This window comes from Pleurodeles waltl, chromosome 6, assembly GCF_031143425.1.
Source record: "Pleurodeles waltl isolate 20211129_DDA chromosome 6, aPleWal1.hap1.20221129, whole genome shotgun sequence".
Lineage (NCBI taxonomy): Eukaryota > Metazoa > Chordata > Amphibia > Caudata > Salamandridae > Pleurodeles > Pleurodeles waltl.
Window position 1 is genome coordinate 434,803,825 of NC_090445.1, and position 7,451 is coordinate 434,811,275.

The following is a 7,451-nucleotide window of genomic DNA, read 5'->3' on the forward strand; positions in this document are numbered from 1 at the left end:
CAGGTGCATGGTGGTTCTTAGTCCTGTACTGGTTATTCGTGCCGCGAATCTTCACAGTGCAGTTTGTTCTTGCCAATGCACTCTTTCGCTGCCTTGAACGTGTTCGCCCCACAGCTCTTGTATCTGGAGTTGTAAACGTTATCTGATCTACGCTAGTTTCTGGTGCTGTAATACTATTCATGCTCTCGGGCTGCACTGATTTCCAATACACTACATGTTCTTGGGCCTGCACTGTGTGGTTTCTGCGGTTGGCCTATGTGCTGCTGTAAGGTGTCTCTGGGCAGCAGTCCTGCACCAGTTCTCAGTGATGCACACGCTCTTGGTGCTGGTGCTGGTCCAGTCCAGTTCTGCGTGTGCTCTTGCTCTCAGTCTTGCATCTCTTCTCTCTCAGTGCGTTTGCTCTTGGTGCAGTACTTACTTCCAGTGCTTTACGCACCTGTTCTCAGTGCTGCCCCTGCGTTCATCCACTCACACTGACTGGTAGACTCCTTTGTCAGTCCGTTGTGTTATACTGGCAGCACGCGCGCACGAGTTCTCCAGCGCTGTCACACATGACATGATTTAAAGCGGAGGATTTGGGCCGAGTACATACAATGGGGCACCTGCACTGCCCGTGCATTGTTACTCCTGCTCGGGGTATCTGTTGGGCTCTGAGTTGGCGTAGGTGTGCGGCCGTCACTCAATGTCGGTCGCTCTGTGTTCTCATCGCCTCTTCTCACCATCCCTACCGTTTCCTCCTCCTGTGTCCCTCTAGCTCCTCACTCGCCGGGGCCTTCGAATGCCCCTTCTCCTCTCCACCCCCTTCCATCTACAGTCCCTCTCCCATCCTCTCTCCCCCACCTGCACCATCCTCCCGGTCCCCCGGCGCCCCCTTCCCTGCTCTATGCGCCCTTTCCTTCTCGGTCGCGCCCCCACCCAAGACACATACCCACCCACACCTACCCCCGCACCACTCACGCTTGGTCGGGCTCACGGCGAAATGCGGGAGCGCATCCGAGGCGCGGGGCTATCGGTTACAGCGCAGACTGCTTCTCTGCCATAACAAGCGCTTGACTCGCTCTCATCAACCCCTCTCCTTCGCGGTCCATCCGCCCACCCATCGTGCTCTGCCGCCTTCACTTCTTGCAGCCTAGCTCCCAGACGCAGCCCGGGCGGCATGAAGCGTTATACAAAGGACGTCACACAAATACACATCTGTGAAGCTCTCTTACCGGCGATGCTGCATTGCAATCCCGCCCCCTGCGCAGCCTGGGCTCCCGCTGGGCGCCTCGGAGGAGGGGCCGCGGTGGTACGGGAGAGAGACCGGCCTTCGCCTCAAGTACAGAGCCCGGTATCCAGGGCACATCTAGGGGCAGCGACACAAGGGTCTTCCACCTCCAACAGGACAGGCGAACTGCACTGCCTCCCCGGGCTGGGAGAGAGGCCTGGGGGAGGGGATCACACAATGGACTTCAGGGAGGCCGTGCACCATCTGCTGGACGCTGCGGGAAGCGCGGGAGAGATGCCCGTGACAGCCAAGCAGGGTGCTAAGGAGAGCTCAGAGTGCTATAGGGGTACAGCAGCTACGTCACTTCATGGCTGGCAGCGACTGGCCTTTTCAGCCCTCTAGCAGTGTCCTCTCCATCGAGCACCCTGAGGGCGGTGGCAGGAGCGGGAAATAAATGTCGCTTTTTACCTTTTGTAGTTTCATTTCCATGCCTTTCACTAGCTTCTTAACATCAGCAAATAAAAGGAAACTGAGGCGCTAGGCGTAGGCTAAGTGATCAACCTTGTGATGTCAAAAGGTTATAGCCGGGTGCTGCGTGTCGCTTCCTATCCCCACCATTAAGATGAGTCGACGTCCATGCTGCAGTTCACAATATCACCAGCATCTGAAACAAATATTACTCTTTATCGCATTTGTTTACTTCGGTTTTTCGCAGAAAACGCAGTGAAGTTTGGGACTAAGGACAGAGGGCATGATTTTTACACCCCCGCTGGATACTTTCGAGTGTTTTATGCCGGCTCCTTGTAACAAACCTGATATGCATTAATTGCACATTTTAGAATGTTTTATAATCCGGTTCGAGTATGGTGGGGGGTGAGACTTGGCCAGGGTTTTCGGCAGGACGGCGACGCAGGCCCCTGCGGCGCTTGGAGCTGGAGGGGTCCCTCTTACCGCGGACCGGAGGGAGGCCCCATTCGGGCTAAGGTCAATGAATATCTGTGAGATTTGTGAGACTCGGGGGCCCCTCTTCACAATCTCACGCCACCGGTTTTCGGGCTCGTGGGGGTGCCGGGAGCCATGGGCATTAGTATTGCTGTTAGAGGTGTGGACGAGGCTGCGGGGTTAGAGGGGCTCTTCCTATAGGTGTCTGGGTCAAGGGTTCCCTTCTTCCTGAGGGTGAGTGCAGGGTACTGGAGCGGCAGGTAGCAGCTTCGGTGAGTGGGTGGAGTTTACTGTGTCATCTGGGACAGGAGTAATCGGCACGGCAGCAGGAAAGGAGGGGAAAGCTCGGCGACCCTCTGAGTTGGTGCCAGAATTGAGTGATGCTGGTGAAGTTAGTAGCAGTGGGGTAGGCAGGTGGGGAAGAAGTTGGGCAAGAGGGATGGGGGCTTGGAAGGTTAAGGGTAGGGGGGTGCAAGGGTTATAAAGGGCTCTGACTGACACGCCCACAAGCGGCAGAAGCGGGATAGGGCCCTGTTGGAGGCAGTGACAAAGGGGCAGGGGGCTTCAAGGGAAGGTGGGAAAAGAAGTGGTCACCCGGGAGATCACATGTAGAGCGTTGGACCCTGGCTTTGGCTTTGGGAAAACTGGGAGGTGTGTGGGTGGAGGGAGAGGCGGATGGAGAAGCAGGAGTTGGCAGTCAATTGAGGGTGGGGGCTCAGCGGACAGAGAACATTGAGGACAATGGTGTCCAGATAGTGAAGTAGTCTTTGGTGGATAGTTTACCCCGGGGTGAAGAGAGGGTACAGTCCGGTGTGTCCAACCTGCTGTTGTCTAGGGACGGTCCTGGAATTGGAGGGAGTGGGTCTTGTGCGGCCGCTTTCAAGATGGTTGGTACACTGAAGACCCCAATGGATGTGAGATATGGGGGTGGGGTGTTGGAGATGGTGAGGTGCCGGGTAAAAATGGGATAAGAGGGTAGTGTAAAAGTATGCTTATTCAGGAAGAAACACCGCTTGATTACGAGGAGGATGAAGAAGAGTTGGAAGAAGTAGACATTGTTGAGCAGGTGGGTGATAAAAATAAAAGTACGGCACAAGAGGTATGGCGTAGGTGGTCAGAAGCAGTGTTGGTCTGGAGAAGGCGGGTCTAACGCTGGCAGCACAGTTGGTGTGTAAGAGGTGCCGGATACAAGGACATTTTTGTAGCATTTTTCTCCAAACTTGATTTAAGAATTGTTTGACATCAAATGAAAGTTCATGAAGAATCCATGTCCATCACAACCTTTTTTACTATGGAAGGCACATTCCAATTTACCAGAATGCCGTCTGGACTATGTTCTGCACAAGCGTTTTTCAAAGGGCGATGACAGAAATTTTAAGGGATTGAACAACATCATTTTTTTTCCAAGACAACATTCTAGTTTATGGATGACATGACATGAATATCTTGAGCAGAAGGCAAGGTCTCAAGGGTGAATGGTTTTGGAGTTGGCCCGATATGGCAAAAAGGTAGGCCAATTGCAAAGATGCAAGAATTGCCACGTTTGGGCCTAACTGGAAATGTTTGGGGAAGTGATGAGGTCAGGTTGGTTGTGAGTTAAGGAAAGGAAAGTTTGTCATGGGTTAAGGCATCACAAGGGAGGTGTTGGTGGTTGAGGAGAAGCATAGTCACAAAAGGGTAAGTCTGTAGAGAACAACATGCAGTGGAAAGAGATTAAACATAAAAGCTGCTGTATATGAGGGTGATAAAGCCATTGGGAGCACATTTAATGGTAGCTACACAAGAGAACATTTGTAGCTGTTTAAATTATCACAGAGAATTTAGAGCAAGGAATGAGAGTTGTCCAGCAGGCTGAAGGTGCCGGTTACAATAGAGAAGTGGAAGGCAGCTTTTCTTATGCATATGTGCATATTTGCAGAGCCCAGCTCTGTATTTAAATACATTGATGTTATTAGGAAAGCACAGGTATGTTTTGGCGGCCTTTCTTGGGTCAGGTACGCTAAGTAGTTTAGAGCTTGCTTGGGAAAGGATATGAATGATAAGTGGGGAGAATTGAACACAAGTCTTTAGCTGCAATGCATGCCAACTACCACATGGACACCAACAATCCTATACAGCAAGCATCCTGCCATTGCTTACCGACCCTTTCAGAAGCATCCCACCTAAGGGGAAGTAGAAGGGGCTGGTAGATGCCAAAACACACAGGATGGGGTATATTGGACCTTTAACAAGTTTATTGCAACAGGGACTTTTGCAAATTCAAGCATGAGTGCTCCAGATGTGCAGTGAAACATCTAGTCACATTTCACTTTGGCCATGGAGTGTCTGGAGTGCTGGGAACTAATGGGAAGGGTCTGATACCAAGGGGAAGAGGGAGAGGAAGCCAGGAACAAATGGGGAAAAGCACATACTCCAGTTAGTGTTGATGTTTTGACTTTGTAGTTAGATGCTGCCAACGAGGGCAGGACATTTGCAGTTAGAAAGGGAAGAGAAGGAGGTGATTCAAGGTAAATTGGACAAGTAGGTAGCAGAAGCAAGGATGAGAGCCCATTTGAAGAGTGGCTGAGTACGGCCTTTGTGGTAGCTGCAGTAGGGGTGATGCCAAAAAATGAAAAAGTGGTATTCAGGCTGATACAGCATTTGTCATGACCAGAAGGGGCTTCTATAAACTACTTTATTTTTGGACTTGACTGTGGTACATTAAACTTCAGTTGAGCTGGTGAAAGAAGATGGGCAAGGGCTTTTATGGCAAAGTCTAATATCAAGTCAGCATTTTGGTTTCTTTCTGTTCACCCCAATGACTTTGAATTGCTGAGTATATAATCTGATGGAACTTTTTATGTAGACAAAGCACTAACCTTGAGGTTTTCAGTGTTTTGATTTGAGAAATTCAGTAAATTTTTAGTTGCAAGTAAATAACAAATTACTTGGATGATTTATTTTCTTGTGGGGGTCAACAGAGCAACAGGATTATCAAAGACCACTTGATACTTTTGTGGTGGTAATGTCAAAATATGGGTACAGCTTGACCAGAAAAGATGATGGGGCCAGGAACAGTGATTACCTTTGTGGGAATAGTAGGTATATAAATTGCTTTTGTGTCTATGAAGGCGAGAATGTCACAAGAAATGTGGTGAAAATAGTGACTTTGCTAGAAGAAGGAAGGCTGGAGGGGAGGGAAGTTGAAGTGAGGATAATACAGGTTTTGGTGGGCTATCTGAATTTTGTGTGCTGGGTGAAGTAAGTTGGCAGGAGTTTTTGTAGAAGGTGGGTCTCACTTCAACACTTGGTTTGCCCCATCACAGAGTAAAACTGACCGTAGGTGTGAAACCAAATGTGAAGAGTTGGCTGGCCTTTATTGCAGCATTTCAGTGGAGTGCAGCAGCAAAGCCTGGGTGATCCAGCTGAGTGGAGTATTCAGATTTATCCTGAGACATCAGGCTGGTGTGGCTTTAGTTTGTACTGTCAGGGGAAGTAGTGTGCTGAACACTAGTCAGAGGAATGGTTGCAAGAAGGAAAAAGCACTGCATTTTTAGAGTTTTTCCTATTGGGGTGGTGCTGGTGTTGGGGTAGATACTTCAAGATCAGGAAAGTGGCTTTCAACGTTGACAACTTGTCAGTGGTGCATAAAGTCAATAGACTGTCTGTGCACAGTGTAAAAGTGTTGAAACTGATGAGAAATCTTGTTTGTGGTTGTTTACAATAATATATTTTGAGTGTAAATATATTGTAGGATTTATTAAGGGCACTGCAGATACATTGTCTCATGTTCAGCTGTAGAGGTTCTGTGGGTGGGCTCCCAAGACAGAGTGGCAGGCATGGCGATGCCAACTTAACTGTAGCAGATTGATCATTAAGAGTGATGGAACTGATTGAGCTGTCAGTTAAGGTCTTTTCAAGGAGAGCTTATCCACAAGTATGTGTGGAATTTTTAGCGATGTTGGAACAACGGTGGAATAATGGTTAGGGTGCATAGGCTGAGCGGCAGGATGATGTGCTGAATTTATTAATGGATATGATAGACAAAGGTCTGTCAGCAGTAACCCTTTCAGGGAAGTTGGTAGTGTGGCACTTTATGGTACACTCTGTGGGGGTTATGGCCCTGCAGCAGGTACAATGGGAAGTGTATGTTAGAGGGTTGGGCTAGAGAAGGCAGAGTTAAGAAACGGGTGAGGCAGCCTATTATGGCAGCGCTGTTGGTCAGATTGGTGGCAGAGTTGGTGCAGCCTGGGTGGACGAACGTGAGACAGCTCTTTTTGCACAAGCAATGCCACGGCTGTTCTTAGCTTTCTGAGGAGGTAGGAGGACTATTGGGAAAGCTATTGCAGACCATCTAATGGTCTCCTCATCCAACAGATAAAGACTAGCCTAGGTCATTTATGGGCCTCATTGAATACTGCTACAAATTTATAGAGAGTTTCACAGATAAAACTAAAGGTTTGAGGGACCTGTTGAGGAAAGGGAACAGTTTCATGTGGGATGCAATCCAACATAAATGCTTTGAGAATATCTGGGAATCTTAGCTCCGGTTGATACAAATCTTCATTTCTTTAAAAGAGTGATTGCAAGTGCTATTGGGATAGGAGTCATTCTTTCTCAATTACATCACAATCTTTAAAGGGCAGTGGCTTTTGATTCATGATCTGACAGGCTCTGAACTGAATTATTCTGTCATAAAGCATGAAGCACTGGATGCAACTTGAGGTCCGGAGTACTTCAGAACTTATATGTGTGGGGTATGAAATTTATGCGTTGAACTGGCCACAAGCCTCTGAGTAAGGCATTGTTGACTGGGGGTGCAGGCAAAGGATCTGCAAGATTAATAAGAATAGCCTCTCTCATGCAAGAGTACTGTTACAATCTTGAGTACATTCCTGATTGGTGCATTACTTAGGCAGATTGTCTTTCCTGTCTTCCAGTTAATTGGTATGTGATGGCAGAGATACTGAAACATTTAGCTGTATATAACTGAATTTAATGTTCTGGGGTTTTAATCCCTCAGTGGTTCACATTTGTAACATTTGTGGTGCTCAGGAAGACTACTTTCCCACCTCTCTGGTGCTTCGGGTCCTGTCATGAATCCACAGAACGTTTCAAATTATCATGCTGGCTAAAGAGATCATATATATCACTAGTATAGTCTGTCAGCTGTGGTGTTTGAAGGTTAGAAGTGGGATACTTCTGATCCTTGAAATCTGCATTCACCTCTTACAAGACATGGTCGAGGTCGTTAACTATGTGAGAGAATTTGAAAGGTGTTGAAGAAAATCTCCTTACACACCACATTTAGAGTCTGAAAGAA

The 7,451-nt window shown here is 48.2% G+C and overlaps 1 protein-coding gene across 2 annotated transcripts in view; it reads right to left on the reverse strand.

Annotated features, from left to right (window-relative positions):
• Positions 1 to 1,342, reverse strand: part of PIK3C2B (phosphatidylinositol-4-phosphate 3-kinase catalytic subunit type 2 beta) — a 304,990-nt gene extending 303,648 nt beyond the window's left edge. For both annotated transcript variants that reach the window (XM_069238510.1, XM_069238511.1), the window contains exon 1: positions 1,212 to 1,342. The gene's annotated coding sequence lies outside the window, so the exon portion shown is untranslated. The remainder of the gene's footprint in view (positions 1 to 1,211) is intronic.
• Between the last annotated feature and the right edge of the window lie 6,109 nt (positions 1,343 to 7,451).